The 18,937-nt window shown below is 37.5% G+C and overlaps 1 protein-coding gene across 11 annotated transcripts in view; it reads left to right on the forward strand.

Annotated features, from left to right (window-relative positions):
• TBC1D5 (TBC1 domain family member 5) overlaps positions 1-18,937 on the forward strand; it is a 566,253-nt gene that overhangs the window by 117,142 nt on the left and 430,174 nt on the right. For 6 of the 11 annotated variants that reach the window (XM_050779554.1, XM_050779547.1, XM_050779557.1 and 3 more), the window contains one exon: positions 18,210-18,407. The exons of 4 other annotated variants lie outside the window; for them this stretch is intronic. The gene's annotated coding sequence lies outside the window, so the exon portion shown is untranslated. Of the gene's footprint in view, positions 1-7,608; positions 12,383-18,209; positions 18,408-18,937 lie in introns of those variants that run through there. One more of the 11 variants, XM_050779553.1, reaches the window with a different exon arrangement.

Consider the following 18,937-nt stretch of genomic DNA (forward strand, 5'->3'; position numbering starts at 1 on the left):
GGAGTTTTGCTCTTGTTGCCCAGACTGGAGTGCAATGGCATGGTCTCGGCCTACTGCAACTTCTGCCTCCCGGGTTCATACGATTCTCCTGCCTCAGCCTCCTAAATAGCTGGGATTACAGGCACCCGCTACCTCGCCCAGCTAATTTTTGTATTTTTAGTAGACGTGGGGTTTCACCATTTTGGCCAGGCTTGTCTCAAACTTCTAACCTCAGGTGATCTGCCTGCCTCGGCCTCCCAAAGTGCTGCGATTACAGGTGTGAGCCTCCATGTCTGGCCCAATTTTCTCTAGTTTAAAGGAGAGACTTTTTTGCTAAAAGAAACATTATGGTTTATGTCTCTATATATTCTACCAGTTATAGCCATCGTTACGTAGAACATACAAGTAAGATTAGAAGTAACAAACCATGTTGTTAAAGATACTGATTGCAAGAATAAGGAATTTAGGTGGTCACTGAGTGCTTATTAGTAAGAGATCAAATTACTTTTGTAGCACTTAATAAGATTGAAAAAGTGGGAAGAGGCTGGACACAGTGGCTCATGTAATCCTAGCATTTTGAGAGGCTGAGGTGGGCAGATTGCTTGAGGCCAGGAGTTTGAGACTAGCCTGGTCAACATGTGAAACCCTGTTTCTACAAAGCATACAAAAAATTAGTTATGCATGGTAGAGCACGCCTGTAGTCCCAGCTACTTGGGAGGCTGAGGTGAGAGGATCACCTGAACCTGGGAGGTTGAGGCTGCAATGAACCATAGTCATGCCAGCCTGGGTCACAGAATGAGACTCTGCCTCAAAAAGAAAAAAGTGGGAGGAGATACCAGATGAGATGACTAGTTAGGAAGCTAGCAGTGTTAGCAGCTTAGTCAAGAGATATTAAATGCTATGTTAGGATATGATATTGGAAAATTAAAGACAAATTTGAGAGATACTACAATGTTATTCAGTAAGAATGGCAACAGCTTGAATCTAATGTACGGAAGAGAGAATTACTGAAGAATCACAAGATTTCCCCACAAGATGACATATGTAGAGTAAAGGTTTTGGGGAAAGATAATGAGTTGTTTGAGATACTGAGTATAAGGTGCTGGTATGGAATGTCAGGTGGAGACATTTAGGGAATGCTTGGAGGTGGTGAGTAGGTTTCTTCTTCAGTCCTAGTTTCCTCTGATAGTATACTGACTGTCCAAGGCTATGTTGAGAAGTCCTTTAAGGCTGTGTATAGGCGACTGACAACCTCTGTCTTGGGTGTTGTGTACTTGCCAGCTGTGGTCTGGGTCTTGGGGTCCAGGCCAGAACTATAGATACAAATTGGGGAAACTTGAAGTTTGAAGTTAAAGTTGAAGGCATGAAATTTGAATGAGGCTATGAAAGTTCTTCCTCAAACCCCCCAAAAAGATAAGGTGAGAAAACAGGTAGCCAAAGATAGAGTTTGGAGAACCCCTATGTGTTAATAAATTGGTAACATTAGGAAAAGAGTCAGAAGCTGACAGGTCGGTGGTTGGAAAGAAAAATTATAGAAACAAGAGGAAGAAAATTTCAGGAAAGAGGTCCTGGTTATTAGGGCAACAGTGTAATCAAGGAGTATGAAGTCTTGGGGAAGGACAATCGTTACATTTGAACCATTCAGAGAACATTTTTCTTAATTCTAAAAGGGTAGGAGTCATATAACAAGGAGTTTGTACTCTTCTTAAGATAATGTTAAGACAGATGTCTCATACAGAAAGTGGGGATAGTTTTTGACCAGTTAAGTAAGCAGCTAATACTAGTATTTTGCTAGACTTTGAAAAAGTTCATAAAATGTGAAATAAGTAAATGATAATTTCAAAAATCCATCTTGGATTGGAAACAATTAGGGATAGGAAATGAAAAGTATGGTAATTAGGCCCTTTTGAATGGAATGGTGTACATAAACAGTGGGAATCTTCTGGAAGCATGTCATAAAACATTACAGATTTTCAGATGATTCTGAAATCTAGGAAGCAAAATACTGGTTAAACAAATGGTAAGGAGTAAGTGTGGGAATACCACTGGAAGCTGTGTAGCTGGGCGGGGAGTTGGCAAAGTTCTCTCACTTTTGGCAGCTACAAAGTGATACTCTAAGTAAATTGGGCCGGTTTGCTAAGAATAATGATTTGTGACTGGTTTATGCTGATTTAGGGAAGAAACAGGATATATTGGATGTATTTTAGAATCCCCCTGCTCCTCAAACCCCCATGATCTGGCCAAAATGGCAACTAAACGTTTATTGTAATTACAGAAGCAATTTGATGTAGGAGTAGAAAGCAACAAAAATACAACAGATCTTCTGAGAAGGGAGAGAAAAATGTTATTTCCATTCTTGTCAAACTTTAGCATTTAATACATCATGTAATTCTAATTTTGTGACTCTTAACGAAGAGTTAACCCAACTGAAGAAGACAAATGAAAAGGAAAGGAATAATCATGGATATTAGGGAAAGTAGGCATACTAAATGAAAATCAGGGACCTAATTTTCATGTATATATTCGCCAAAGTTTCTGAATTATCTTACTAAACCTAATAAAGTGCCTATAGATCCTCTTGGGTATCCTAAAGTGACAATCATGTCAGAAAATATGGCAATTTTTCCCCCTTTACTCATTATGTATTTTGTTTCTTTTTTTCATCTTACTGTGCTATCTTGAAGTTTTAGTGCAATTGACTAAAAGTGATGATGATGGGCATCTGTGTCTTACTCTTTGTTGTTGCTTATTTTTGAGACAGAGTCTCACTCTGTTGTCCCGGCTGGAGTGCAGTGGCAAGATCTCAGCTCACCGCAACCTCCACCTCCCAGGTTCAAGCAATCCTCCTGCCTCAGCCCCCCTAGTATCTGGGATTACAGACATGCCCCACCATGCCTGGTTAATTTTTGTATTTTTAGTAGAGGCGGGGTTTCGCCATGTTGGCCAGGCTGGTTTTGAACTCCTGATTACAGGGCCGTGCTTCTAATATGTCACCATTGTATATTATCTTTCCTGTAGAATTTTGGAAAGATACATTTATTTCCCTTGATCACATTAAGGTGGTTTTCTTTTAGTTCTAGTAAAAAGTTTTTTTTTCAATTTAAAAAATCATGAGTGGTGTTGAATGTCAGAATAGTTTATCTAAATCTATTGAAATGATGCTGTAGTTTTGCTCTTAATGGACTGCCTAAAATGCAGTGTTTTAATAACAGAAAACCTCTAGTAAACTTCAGAAACAAGGAGGACTGTTAATCCTGTTCTTCAAAAAGTGAGCAGTTATTTTTATTTTTGATTACTGTGGGTTCTATTCTGGATACTGTAGCCTATGGTGTGTGTTTGTGTGGTTTTTTTGGGGTACTAGGGGGCCAGGGAATTGGCATCTCTTCAGAAGTCAGCAGGAATGATGCTGAATAGGGGACTAAAAGGGCCCATTATGAATTTGCAGATGTACTGAAGCTTTTTTTTTTTTTCTTTAAGCTCAACCTTGGTTTGTTTCCTTCATAATCTCTGATAACCGCAGGTTTCAAATACAAAAATAAAAAACATTTTATAGTTAGGTCCAGGTGTATTAAGTTACTAGAATGAGGACAAAAAGATTGCTAATTTGGATTCAAATTTATGTTGAGTTGGAAGTAAAAGCTGGAGGGAGACTGCAAGCCACCACAGGTCATTATATAAAGCTTTAAAAAGGATTTTATTCCAATTTTATTCACTACTATATAAGGACATTTTTGTTAATTTTTTTGCAGTGCACACTAGATATTGAGAAAATATTTTAAAGTGCAATTTATATTGATGGATGATATTATGTTCATCTAATACTACCTTTAAATTTCTTGTACATAATGAAGGTTTAACAATTATTTTTGGTAAATAGTCATCTGACTTTTTAGATCATTTTTCTTCTGTGAGATGTTATCCATATATTAGTTTCAAAGGAGATATTCTGGAAAATAGCTGATTTTAATCTAATAGTTACAGCAGATAACTATATCTGGTTAGTTTAAACCATGGCTAATTATTCTCTTTGGTAAAATTGAACTAATTATTGTAAAGGAATTTGATTAAGCCATTTCTTATCAGTTTTTTCCTCTTATTATGTTGCAGGGCCTATCTTGAGCTGGGATTTTCTGTTTTATCAGGATCATTTTTTGGGAGTTTTGATATTATTTACTAGCTTTTGGTTATTTTTTGTTGTTTTATTTTTTCAGTATGAAGTGACCTTTTTGTCAAAGTGTATATTTTGATCGTAACAAAACAATTTTAAAAACCTGTCAACTGAACCTTGTAAAGGTTTAATATTATAAAATGCTATATTTAAGTTTTCTCTCCTGAAGGACATGCTCTCATATTTAATTATATTGAATTAAGCATTTCTTATGCTGCTAATTTTTATTTGTATATTCTAAAAATGGTTATAAAAAGTCACCAGTATCATTATTAATTTTCTTTTGCATTATCATTAATTACACTATTCTTGTTTTATATATATTACAGATAGCCAAAGGTTTAAGTAAGAGAAAATAAAAATACTTTCTTTTTTTGGACAGGACTTCACTCTGTTTCCTAGACTGGAGTGCAGTGCAATCACTGCTCACTGCAGCCTCGCATTCCTGGGTTCAAGCAATCCTCCCAATCCTCCCAGCAGCCTCCTGAATAGCTGGAACCACAGGCGTGTGCCACCATGGATGGCTAATTTTTTAATTTTTTGTGGAGATGGTGTCACTCTGTGTTGTCCAGGCTGGCCTTGAACTCCCTGGGCTCAAGTGATACCTCCTTGGCTTACCAAAGGGCCTGAGATCATAGGCATGAGCCACTGTATGCAGCCCTAAAATACTTGTGGTGAAAATATTTTTGGTAAAAATTAGACTCTTCTAAGGAGCTTCTGATTGACTTTATCAGGAGAGGGGAGGTGTAGGCAGTAGGGCAGTAATGAAATAAGAGACCTACTTTATTTGTTTCTAGTCTATCACAACTTAGACAAGGCCAACTTGCAAGATAAATGTGTCTAGAACTAGAGAGCAGGCTTAAATGATTTATTGATTTTTTTCAGAGTATAATACAGAAGTCAGTAATTTGGTGAATGCATCTTCATCTTTGTATGAGAAAGTCTATTCAATATTGTGAAAACATTTGTTATTACACATAGCATAAATATAATTTCTGTATTGCATTATTGGATATTAACAAAGTTTTTATTTCCCCCTTAAACTTAGAAATCTCATAATATTTGTCAGTCACAATTGAGCATGTTAATATATATGTGTTAATATTTACTGGTATGCTTCCTAAAAATGAAGTATACTTTCCTGATTTTTAATCATAGAAGTTGATAAAATGAAGCTTAGGTGAACTTTGTTTTCCTACATGATCAAATTTTCTGGTTACTAAAAAAGACTATCCTTTTCTTCTTTTTAAATATTTGTTCCTATTGCCCAAACTCTTCAAAACATAATTTAATGTTTATGGGATGATTAAATTTGCACTTTAAGTTCTGAAAATCACAAGTGCTGCTGAGCAGCATTCTAGTTGCTAAAAATGCCAGGTTGAACTAGACATTTTTAGTACATGTAATTCAACACATTACTTATGACTGAGTTCAGCTAAGATTTGAGGTCCTGAAAAATTCTAGGGTTTTCTGATGTACATGGTCTTTAGGGTATTATAAATTTGCTTGTGTTTGTTTTAATTGTGTGGTTTAGTAAAAGTAGTTAATACTATGTGACTAATATTTATTGTGGCTTAGGAGCTTGACTTCTTTAAAAAAACTATGTTGATGAGTCACTCATTCACACAAAGACAACCTGATATTGGTAATTGTATTAGTTGGAGAAGGCTTGTCTGTTAGGAAATGCAGCCTAGCTGCTTTGTGAAGAGGAGGTTTTGCTCCAAGGAGAGTTGTTTTTTGTTTAAGAACATTATTCCAGAAGAGAACTGTACCAGTGTAAAGATGAATATTTTGGGGATATGGAAGCCTGAGACTAAGTTGAATTCAAAATATCATGGTTCTGGCTGGGTGCAGTGGCTCACACGTGTAATCCCAGCACTTTGGGAGGCTGAGGCAGGTGGATCGCTTGAGGTCAGGAATTGTAGACCAGCCTGGCCAACATGGTAAAACCCCGTCTCTACTAAAAATACCAAAAGTTAGCTGGGTGTGGTGGTATGCACCTGTAGTCCCAGGAACTCAGGAGGCTGAGGCACGAGAATTGCTTGAACCCAGGAGGTGGAGGTTGCAGTGAGCACTGGGCAACACAGCTAGATTGTCTCAAAAAAAAAAAAAAAAAAAACATGGTTCTTAGCAAATTGATGGTGAGTAAAGTTATGTGTAAAATTACATTGTTTCTAGGCACCAAATCTTAATTACGTACAGCTGAAAACAGACTAAGCTACTAAGGGTCAAAATAGAATGTAATCATAGTCAAAAGAAAATATGCACAGTAGTTTTTGAAGTTAGGCTTTCAAAAAGGTCTCATATTTGAGAATTAAAATGATTTACCAATCTATTTCAATTTATATATAATATATATGGTAGAGTCTTATTACCCTCTGAGCTGTTTTCTGATAAACATTATTCTTTTTTTTTTTTTTTTTTTGAGACGGAGTCTCGCTCTGTCGCCCAGGCTGGAGTGCAGTGGCCAGATCTCAGCTCACTGCAAGCTCCGCCTCCCGGGTTCCCGCCATTCTCCTGCCTCAGCCTCCCGAGTAGCTGGGACCACAGGCGCCGCCACCTCGCCCGGCTAATTTTTTGTGTTTTTAGTAGAGACGGGGTTTCGCCGTGTTAGCCAGGATGGTCTCGATCTCCTGACCTTGTGATCCGCCCGTCTCGGCCTCCCAAAGTGTTGGGATTACAGGCTTGAGCCACCGCGCCCGGCCGATAAACATTATTCTTTTGTTGTAAGACCTAGAAAGAGTGGTTTAACCTGAATCTTACAGCTCTATTTTCAATGTGAAGGACGTCTAGCCTTCTGTTAAGAGTGATGAGTTCGTCATAAGGAAATTCTGGGATTGCCTTTAAGAAGTACTTAAGGGCACAGTGGCTCCTGCCTGTAATCCAGAACTTTGGGAGGCCAAGGCAGGTAGATCACTTGAACCCAGGAGTTTGAGACCAGCCTGGGCAACATGGTGAAACCCTATATCTACCAAAAAAAAAAAAAAAAATTAGCTAGGTGTGGTGGAGTTATTCAGGAGGCTGAGGTTTTCACAGGTTGAACCCCAAAATTAGGGTTCAGTCCAGGAGGTCATTTGGGTTCTGGGCTTCATAAAGGAAGGAATTCAAGAATAAGCTGACAGTAAAGTAGAAGTAAGTTTATTAAGAAAAGTAAAGGAATAAGGCCAGGTGTGGTGGCTCACGCCTGTAATCCCAGCAGTTTGGGAGGCCGAGACGGGTGGATTGCTTGAGGTCAGGCATTTGAGACCAGCCTGGCCAACCTGGTAAAACCCTGTCTCTACTAAAAATACAAAAATTAGCTGGGCGTGGTGTATGCCTGTAATCCCAGCTACTCGGGAGGTTGAGGCAGGAGAATCACTTGAACCTGGGAGGCAGAGGTTGTAGTGAGCTGAGATCGCACCACTGCACTCCAGCCTGGGCAACAAAGCGAGACTTGGTTCCCCCCCCCGCCAAAAAAAAGAAAGTAAAGGAATAAAAGAATGGCTACTTCATAGACAGCAGCCCTGGGGCTGCTGGTTGGCTATTTTTATGGTTGTTTCTCCATCATATGCTAAATAAGCAGTGGGCTATTCATGAGTTTTCCGGGAACGGGGTGGGAAATTCCGAAACTCAGGGTCCCTGCCCCTTTTAGTCATAGAGGGTGGATTCCAGATGTTGCCATGACGTTTGTAAACTGTCGTGGCACTGGTCAGAGTGTCTTTTACCGTGCTAATGTATATGAACCTTAAGGATTGACCAGAGGTTGCTTTCATTGCCATCTTGGTTTTTGTGCGTACTTCTGGCTGCTTTACACATCTCATTTTACCAGTGGGGTCTTTGTGATTTGTACCTTGTAAAACCAGTCCTGCCGAACTCCTGTCTCATCATGAGAGAATCGATTGAGCCAAGGAGGTTGAGGCTGCAGTGAGCTGTGATGATATCACCACACTCCAGCCTGGATTTCAGAGCAAGACTCTGTCTCAAAAAAAACACCAAAAAACTTAATCTCTTTGGAACTCTTCCTGTTTACACCTATTTTCTTTGGGGGAGAGGATAGAGATAGTCCACAGATCGGAATTTTCTAGGGAAGTTTGCTATTATTTAATCTTAGTATGCTAATTTGGTACTTGAAGACTTACTTAGACATTTGTCTGTGTTCATTCCACATTTATACTAGTGAGGCTCAGGATGTATTTTGGTTCCGTCTGGCCAACCTGCACACTGGCTTTAAGGATATTAGTGAGGAATGCCATTAAAAAGTCTGATTCTCTCATGTGTATGGCATAATCAAGAGTAACATTTTGAACAAAGTCTAGGAATTGTCATTTAGAATGTTTAATCTTAATGCTCATCACATTGACTGAAGCACAGAGCATAGCTGTCTACATTTTCAGAGAAAGCTTTCATTCAGTACTGAGCACCAGGGATCGTGTATTTCAGAGTGAAGATAAGTGAGAGGAAATCAATGTCGGAGCTCCATGAATCACAGATATCAATGTTATGAGCACATGGGTGTAGGAGACATGAACTTCAGGTTTCCAAGGTATTCCATTGAGACAGATAAGGGAATCACTGTAATTCACCACATGGGTTGATACACATTACTGATAGGTATATTTAAAGGCATTGTCGTGTTGTATAAAGGTTATGGGCTGTGGAATGTCACAGACCTGAGTTTAAATACCACTTATTAACTGTGTGATATTAAATAAGTTAGTTTACTTAACAATGCCTACATGAGAATAATGTTAATAATAATGTGGAGTTTTTCCCCCAGAGAGTTGTATGGGAATTAAATGAAATGACAAGTTTCTAAAACACAAAGCGGAATCTAGGATATCCTCCTTCACCCTCACCCCAACCCCAAGTATCATGGGCTAAGGAATTTATATCATTAGGCATTGCTCACCAGGGCAGTTATAAGTTTAAAAGTTCGTTTTACATATTGGTAGTCTTTTGTTTGTTTATTTGATTTTGAGACGGAGTTTCACCCTTGTTGCCCAGGCTGGAGTGCAATGGTGTGATCTTGGCTCACTACAACCTCTGCCTCCTGGGTTCAAGCGATTCTCCTGCCTCAGCCTCCCAAGTAGCTGGGATTACAGGCATGTGCCATCATGCCCAGCTAATTTTGTATTTTTTAGTAGAGACGGGATTTCTCCATGTTGGTCAGGCTGGTCGTGAACTCCTGACCTCAGGTGATCCACCTGCCTGCGCCTCCCAAAGTGCTGGGATCACAGGCATGAGCCACCGCACCTGGCCCATATTGGTAGTCTTTAGATGAGGGCATTTCTGAATGTTTCAATGAAAGGTAGTTGTTATTTCAATGATTATATAGGCTACCATGTTTAAAAGCAGCAACTGTTTTAGAATAGGTAACCAGTCTGCAAGGCATTTTTCCTTCCAACATGTGTTTAGGAGATTGCCCAGAATTTATTCACTATGGGTGGTCCTGTAGGGAGGACTTGGGAAGGATATTCTTCTAAGTAGGATTACCAGTCTTCTTGAAATTCATCCTTGTAGGAGCATGGTAGTTAACCGTGAATTTACTATCACCTCCTTATTCTGTTAACTTGGATAACATAATTAACTGTAAAGGCAAACACAAAAGATTTCAGGGATGATTTCTTTTTAAAAAGATTGACTTTGGGCAGTTTTTTTTTTTTTTTTTTTCCTGGTCTTTCAAATGTCCTAAGGGCTAGGTGCCTTATTTTGGCTTCTGCTCTTGGAGAGTAATAACCAGTTGACTTAGAGCTTTTACTGAATTTCCAGAATCCAAAATAGAAAATATTAAACTTAAAGAAAAAAAGTTATGACCACTTTTGGTTATAAAACCAAAAGTCTTGTCATATTACATCATGTTTATGATTTGCCTCTCTTTTCATTTTACTGCTTTATAATAGTTTAACCTCATCAAACATTTTTCTTATGGAATTTTGAATATTATTATTTTTAAGCATTTTATTGCAATGAGACCATAGTAATCATCTTGCATGGAATCTTTAAATATTTTAAAGGTGTTTTTGAAGAATACTTTTAAAAATGATCCTTAGTAGCAAAACATGACATTAGCAATGTGAATTAATTCACCGCTGATTTATTGAGCTGATTTATTCAGACAGACTGAAACACTAGCATTAATAAACACTTGTGACCTTCCTGTATATATTTTACTAGTTTGTTGGAAACCTACTAAACAAGTAATCAAAATGCAAGCCTGACAATTCATTTGGTTTATTTACACCTGTCACCTCCGTTGTTAATGTGAGATGTTATGTGAATCATAGAGATCACAATTTGGCATCTTTTAAGAGCATATTCATTTGGAGATATGTCTAGGTTTGAAATGCTGTTTAGAACAAGGAGACTTTCCCAAAATCTCAAATACCTGTGGAATTAGTGGTAAGATCTATTTTTCTCAGCTTCACTTTAGTCAGTGAATTCAAATTATTTAATGTCATAAAAGTTAGCAAAATTAGAATTGATATCATTCACTCATTCCTTTACCTTTAACATACCTTAATTAGGCGTGCAAGATACTGAGGTAGGTTTGGGGGACCTGTAGTATCCTGCTTTTTTTCCCTGATCAACCTTTTCCCTATCCCCCTCATTCCCCTTTTATATCTTTTGAGATGGGAAAGTTCCCTTGACTCCTTGGCAGGACTTGAGACAGGGGTGTGGCTCGCTTACTTGGCCACCACCTTGCTCAAACCCCTTGCGGGAGGGGGAGCATGCAGGCAAGTAAGAGCCGGGGTTGGGGTGAGCACTTTTGGGCTCCTCTGGCCCCATGACAGGGTCTAGGGTTATGTTACAATTAATACTCTCTTTGCAGTTGCAATATGCAGATGGCAAAGTGTTAACCAGCCCAATGGAAAGTCAGGGTGACAGCATTTTATACACTGCCCTCTTTGTACCCGGGTTCTTGTTCGGCATCCAGGAAGAATCAAGTCACATGGACTTGAAGGATGCGGAGATTTTATTGAGTGATGGAAGTGGCCCTTGGCGGAATGGGGAGCTGAAAAGGGTATGGGGTGGGAAGATAATCTTCCCCTGGAGTTCAGCTGCCCCCAGCCAAACTCCTACCATCCCCAGCTGAACTCTTCTCGACCTTCAGATGCTTCTTCTCTTCTGTCCTCTTCTGCTGCGCCTCTCTGCTCTTGTGTCAGTGGAGTTTGGGGGTTTTATGGATACATGATGGGTGTGTGGTGGGCCAGGGTGGTTTTGGAAAAAGCAACATTTGGGCAGGAAAACAGGGATAACTGTTCTCATTTAGGGCTGTGGTTTCCAGGCTTGAGGGTGAGGCCTTTGCTGGGGAACATCACTGTTTTACCCAGTACTTCCCTGCCTCCTGTCTGTATCACTTTCATGGCACAAATAACCTTCCTAATGCCTAGATTAGAAACCTTGGAAATTTACTAAACTTACTTTTGTTATTTCTCTATGTACTACCATTTCTCTGTTCTTTTCTTTCTCAGTCCTCCATAGCCACAATTCTAGTTTGGTTATTGGTACCGCACCTGACCCTTAGAGCTGTTGTTCTCACTACGTTCCTGTTAATTATTCAGCCATTTTGAAATCCAGTTTAGATTTCCTTTATTTTTTGTGTGAGGGAGCTAACAGGCAGTGAGATCAATAAAGGAAGTGTGGTAGTAAAGTAAGTGATGGAAAGTGATAAGCCAAAAGCAGAAAAGATATATCTAAATTATTGAGTCATTTGAAGAGCTAACTTATCGTTTTGTCTCTGGTTTTAAGTAGTGTTGCCCTCTTATTTTCTAAGAAGTAAAGCAACCTCAGAATTCCATAATGACTTCGGACAGTGACTACTTTTCATTGGTTTTCTTGTAGTACAAACAGTTTTGGTTTGGTTTGAGTTTTTCTTTTTGCAGTTTGAACAAGATGGATTACAGTGTGTATTGGGTAAAAGGTGACAGGTGATATTATAAAAAGGGAATAGATTTAAAAAAAAAGAACTCTGAAACAAATGTCATAGTATAAGGAGTAGTTAATGAGATGCAGAATAATAAGTCTGGAACTGAGAATTTAGAATACAAAACAAAGTTATGAACAGTGCTTAAAGTTTCCAGCCCATTTAATCCAAAATAATTTCTTCAAAAATCGTGTTTTTATCTTAGTTACAAGGACATACTTACGAGAATCCTTTAATATAAAATATACTTGTCTTTTTATTGTGTTGTGAAGAAGTCAGTTTTGACAAGTCCCATGTCTTATGCCTACCACAGGAAATGAACAAAGACTAATGTAAGCTTAAGGGAATTTTTCATCTCTTGGAGTCAAGATGAATCTGCAGCCTCCTTAGGGAAACCATAGATCCTGAATTTTTCTCACTTCTCATGAGAAAATTTGACTGGTCTTTAAGATAGAAACAAACCTCAAGTGCCCAAAGCAATTCTAAGAATTGACCCAGCCTCTTTTGGCCCATTTAAATAGAGTGACGGACTGGGGTGGGGTTGGGGGGAATAACTAACTTATTTCTTATTTTAAGCTAAATTGAACTTGGTATCCAGAGCTTGAGCCTATATGGAACCAGGATATATAGAAGAGAGGTTACCTGGTTGGCATCAGGAGTAATATTGGAAGATACAATAGTGGAAAATGACTGTATTTGGGGCAAAAATATGTTACATACTAATATGAGATGAGAGTCATTTTGGAAGTGAAGTTATGTTTTAATTATTAGAACACCTTGGAAGCATTTCATTTAACGTAAAAACCAGAGGGACAGACTTATGTCATTACTTTGGGGATATTTGACTCTATAAAAAGTTTGTAAAGTTGAAGAAATTTCATGAACAGAGTGGGTAATGATAATGTCAACCAAGTTTCTCATAATTACAATTCCTTTTAAATCAGTATAGCATGGTGTCATGGTTAAGACTACATGGATACTGGGGTCAGATTGCTTGGGTTCAAATCCCAGCTTTACCATTTGTTAGTTATGAGATCTTGGGCAAGTTAGTGTTTCTGAGTTTCTCTTGTCTGTTTTCTTTAGGGGAGGGGAGAGGGAGGAAGGGGAGGCATTAAATGAGATACTCCATATAAATGTCAATATCATAGTAAGCACTCAATAGATACTCTTTTTACTAAAGTCAATTTTCAAGGAATTTTTACTATCTTTGGCCTTTTATTCCCTAGCACAGTCATGATGTAAGTCATGGGGTATAAACAAACTAACTTGAGTGGGCATCTTTGTTTTAGAAGAATACAAGGAAATACTATGCAATAATTTAAAAACTAGCTGCCTACATATGACTTCATAGATAAGCCTTGAAAGAATTATATCATCTTAAAATTTCAAAATTAAAAAATAAGTTCTGTTAACCTTGGGTGAAAGTTTAGAGTTTATAATTTGTTAGAATTTGTAAGTCACCAGAACATTATTGCCAGGGTTGACTTAGTGTGCCAGAAGATCAGGTTAATGGGAACTGTCGGATCAGCAGTGTTCCATAGTGACAGTTTGTGGTTCATGCAGAGGGGAAAGTGGACATCCTTTTAATGTTTTGAGTGATTGACAGTGTTGGGAAATATGGTAGACATTTTCTGTCCTGAATACTGCTTTGGTACCTGTGTATGTTAGTGTCCACTGGCATCACCAAGCAGGGCTGTATGTAAGCTTTTATTCTTTCTTTTTTTTTTTTTTTGGAGACAGAGTCTCACATTGTTGCCCGGGCTGGAGTGCAGTGGCACCTTCTCTGCTCACTGCAACCTCTGCCTCCTGGGTTCAAGTGATTATCCTGCCTCAGCCTCCCGAGTCGCTGGGATTTCAGGCGCCCACCACCACACCCAGCTGCTTTTTTGTATTTTTCGTAGAAACAGGATTTCATTGTGTTGGTCAGGCTGGTCTTGAACTCCTGACCTTGTGATCCGCCTGCCTCAGCCTCCCAAAGTGCTGTAATTACAGGCATGAGCCACCACACCCGGCCGCTTTTATTCTTTAAAAAAAATTTTTCTTTGGTAACTCTTATTATATTAGACCCTCTTATGTATAACTTCTGCAACAAGATTTTCCTATGAACCATTCATCTCTCTTAACATTTCTATGTCTTCTAGTATGTATACTAATAAATGACTTAGTAAAGGAGTAAATGAGTTATATGTTATCAGTAAATGAGTCTTTAATTAGAAAAGTAAATTTTGTATTAAGGAAAATCAAATTTGGTGGAGGCGTTTTATGTATAGTTAAAACTGCTTTTGTTTGATCATTCCTTTTTTTTATTGAGAAGGAACATTGGAAGTGTTGCTCAGAGAAATATCTGAAATTTTCATATTAAGTTGGGTTCATTTTAATTTGTTCAACAAATAATTTGAAAGTTATGTGGCTAAAGAATACAAAGTGGTTTTAGTTGGTACATGTATTTTTAGGAAGCTGGAAAAGTGGCTGGGCGCAGTGGCCCACGTCTGTAATCCCAGCACTGTGGGAGGCCAAGGCGGGCGGATCACGAGGTCAGGAGTTCAAGACCAGCCTAGCCAACATGGTGAAACCCCGTCTCTACTTAAAATACAAAAAAATTACCTGGGTGTGATGGGGGGCACCTGTAATCCCAGCTACTCGGGAGGCTGAGGCAGGAGAATTGCTTGAACCTGGGAGGCAGAGGTTGCAGGGAGCCGAGATTGTGCCACTGCGCTCCAGCCCGGGCGACAGTGCGAGACTGTCTCCGGAAAAAAAAAAGCTGGAAAAGTATTCTCTTCCACTACTGTATCAGAATGTTTGAGAGAGTCTGATTGTGAATCTCCATTTTAATAAGCTTCTCAAGTGATTTTTTAATATGCACACTAAAGTTTTAGAACCACTGCTGAATTCCCTACTGATGGCTTTTAGGCTATTGGCTCCTGACTTTTCTGATGGAACCCCTTTTTTCCCCACATGGGGAAAGGATGGAGGTAAGCTGTTCCTGATGACCTGCCATTCTCTAGACCGTGAAATTTTCAAAGCTTACAGGTCAGCCTTAGAACAATGAGATCTGTGAATAGCCTTCTGCTCTAAGTCTTTCCTCAGCCGGCACTCCTGTGGTAGAGGAACATGTGACGTTAATAGTGATGTACAACCCTATGTGTCGTGTCGCAATCTTCACTTAATATTTTCAAAAATGTTAACACTTCTAGCAAGGTAGGAATTACCGGTGAGGAAATATTGCCAGTAGGAAATACTGGCCAGGATTGTAACTAAGGTTGATTTATTTTAAAGCTCAGACTCTTGACAGTACACATGCCATCCTACTTTTTAGTGGAGAGGGCTTGGGGTGTGGGCTCAGGGAGTCTTAAATTGGAAGTATGACTTTATTACTTACTTGCTTTTCTAACGACTTTACACTTTATTTGGGAATTCTTAAGTTGTTGTAGCATTGGTTTGATAAGCTCTTGAAGCCAGGAGCTTGAGACCAGCTTAAGCAACCAAGTGAGACCCCCATGTCTACAAAAAGAATAAAAGCATAAGTAGTATTTTGAATTACCCAATACAGCTTAAAATCTTCTCAGAACTTCACTGTATTGTACTTGAATGTACTTTACAATAAAAACTTTCCTCTTTTGTTGAATCTGCACAGTATTTGAAGTTTATAATCCAAAAAGGCGATCACTGGTTATATACAAATTTATTTTTAGTATATGGAATGTGTTTATTTTAGTTGTCTAAGGCATAAAATCTTTAAAATTTTTCCAACCTTGTTAAGACAAGAAATCATGGATATTTTAGTAGGTTCCTTAGCTCCTTTGGAAGTTTGAAATCAAGAATGTTTAAGTAATATTGAGATTATGCTTTTATGTTGACTTTTTATGTTTGGGCCGTTATTTACTACTAGTCTGACTATTGTTGGCAGATTGAAGTGTATTTTGAGAACTCCTAAGACTTTAGTATTTTGTTGAAAATTGGTTTCATGCTGTTGTTTACATTTTAAAATTAGTGCTCTCAATAAGATTTTGGTTTTCATCTATCCTGAATTCTCCCTAGGAGTGCACAACTTCAAAAAAAGAGGCACAGTCAGCAGAAAAAAGAGGTGGTCTGCGCATTTGTGCGTTGAATATGCATGTTAATTAGGAAAAAAATTAGGAAAATATGAAAACAGATGTTACATAAATTATTGCAGTCCCAGGGCAGCAGTAACTTATACACTGACAATAAGTTTTATATGTGCATGTGTATATCTATTTCTAGATTTCACAATATTTATGTAATTCCTAAGAGAATAGCTAGAAAAAGAACTGGTATATCCTTTCAGTGAGACTGTGGTAAATATTCCTTCTGCATATGGATTTCTGAGAAAGTTTAGTTGTTTCATATAGTCTTACTGTAGAGATGTTTTTTTGTGTTTGCTAATTCTGCCCATAGTGTTCTCTTTTTTTTTCTCTTCTCCTTTCTTGGTTTCTTTGATGGTAGGTGTCTCAATTTGTTCTTTTGTTGGCTATATCCTGTCACAACAAGAAGGTTAATTACGGATCTTGGCAGTGTAAGAAATTGAAAATTGGCCTAAAATAAAAAATTGATCTAAAGTATGTATTTAGAAATAAAACACATTACAACTACTCAGGACACTGATTGTAGTGTTACTTTTTCTTCTTGTTACCGTTACACTTTCTGAAGAAATAGCCATCATTCTCTGAATAGTAGTGACATAGTACTATGACAATATATATTGGTACTTAAATACAGATTTCATCAAATACACATATGTTGGAGTAGTTGAAAACTATTTGAATATCTTTTATTCTAAAGAGGCATCCGAAGGGAATAAAAGTGGTCTGTATTTTTACAAAAGAAAGATGAGAAATAGTCAGGCTTTGTTTTAGTGGTATAGCAATTTTTAGTTCAACCATACATGAAAAAATGTGAATATAGCACTGTGCAAGGAGCAGCTGATGATATTTAGATATTTTCCATATATGTAATATAATTTAGGAAAATATTGTTTGTTACTTTTCAAATTAGATTGAAAGTTAAAATAAGAAAATGCAGCATCACAATGTAATGCATAATTCTCTTCACCAAACCGACACACAAATAGAGCATGAATTGTATTCAATAAAATGAGTATATCTAAAAGGACAAAAAAAGTTTCTGGAAATCCTGTTTCCAGAAGAGTGACTTTTGTTACTCGATTTTATTAGCATGTGATACTAAAATGTGTTTGAAATAATTTGTATTGAATCTCAGTAAATTTCAGTTGGAATCTGTTGTCAGCTTTTTCAGTTTCATGTTGTTGATTATGTTTTACATTATATTAGCTAACTGCTGCTATCTTTTTATATGTGTACCGAGCCACCAGTAAGCTCTTAACAGGTTGTTGAACCTTAAGAACTAATAGAGAATGATATCTAGAGGAAGTTGATAATATATTTAGTAATTTTTTATTATTAAGAGGTTCTTTACTTAAATTGGATAGCCTAGTTAAGAAATTTAGTTGTTAATCTTACAGATTTTATGTAAATATATCTATGTGTATGATTATTTATGGAGGTGTATTACTGAAGATGAAAAAAGTTTTTTCTTTAGAAAAAGGCTGTGAAAATTAATTTTAACACCTAAATAATATTCACTTGTCATCACTGATGCATCTGTATTCTAATTTTACATTTTATTAATGCTTTAGAATCCATTTTCAATGGAATTTTTTTCTCATTTGTTTTCAAATGTCAAATTTCCATTTTTATATTATGTGATTTTAAAATGTGATATTATTTTACTACGTGTTAGAATAGTATGTTTCTTATTTCAACACTTTTTTGCCATTTCAGTGCAAACTTAAACGAATTAGAGGTGATCGTTTGATAGTGAAACCTGTTGTTTTTGTATTATATATGTAAAATGCCATTTATTTTTGGCATTATAAAATGCCTCTCTTTCTTCCAGGAGTTAAAATAGGTGAAGGAAAGAGTGATTAATGAGTAGGCTAATATTTGTCCTCTAAGAACTTAAAATATTTTGATAGGAATTCTTTTTAGCCTGCTTTTTGTATGGTATTGTTTGATATGATTTAGGGTTTGATATGATTTAGGGTTATGATTTATGATTTGATATGATTTAGGGTTTCTCCTGGGGTAGGAGCATTTGAAGCTATTTTATTTATTTTTCTAGGGAGATGCTGTTTTTCCAGCAGTTAAGAGAGAACTTAGCTTGTCTGTTTCTTGATTCCTCTTCAATTTCTGTTTGCAAACCAAGACTTGTGTTTGGAGAACTCTGTTGTACTGAGCCTAAGTCATTTTTGATCTATAACAAGAACATGCATTTTCACATGTCAACCGGATTTGTGGACCAGTAAAGTTCTCCCCAAAGGTAAGCATATATTTATTCAAAATATACATTTTAAAATAGAATACTCTCAATACCCTTACCATAGTAATGCGTTCCATAGATTTTTGTACAAAAAAAAGTATGTGTGCTTGGGTACTTCTGCCAAATTTAGATTGAAGAGTCCTTCAGGGAATAGTGTTGGCCAGCCAACACGGTTACTCAGTTTCCTGATCTGTTTCTGTCCTGCCTCCTACTTTTAGTCACCAGTTTCCATTCTTTCCCCTTTGTCCATTGTTTTTCTTCTCAGTTAGCTGAGTCTTCAGGGTGTCTTTTAAAAGTGTTTTCCCACCAGCAGACTTCAGCATTTTCCTTAGGGAATACTTTTTGTATCCATAGACCTTTTATTTTCTTTTCTCTACTCCCCACTCCCCCACCATTTCTTACAGAAGTAGGAAACTAGAATGATTGAACTTAGAATTGGAGGTATATCAGATAACATTCACAATTTTTTTCCTTATTACAACCCGTAGTGAGGAATAAAATGTACATTTATGAGCTGAGTCCTATGGGTA

Source organism: Macaca thibetana, chromosome 2, assembly GCF_024542745.1.
Source record: "Macaca thibetana thibetana isolate TM-01 chromosome 2, ASM2454274v1, whole genome shotgun sequence".
Taxonomy (NCBI): Eukaryota; Metazoa; Chordata; class Mammalia; order Primates; family Cercopithecidae; genus Macaca; species Macaca thibetana.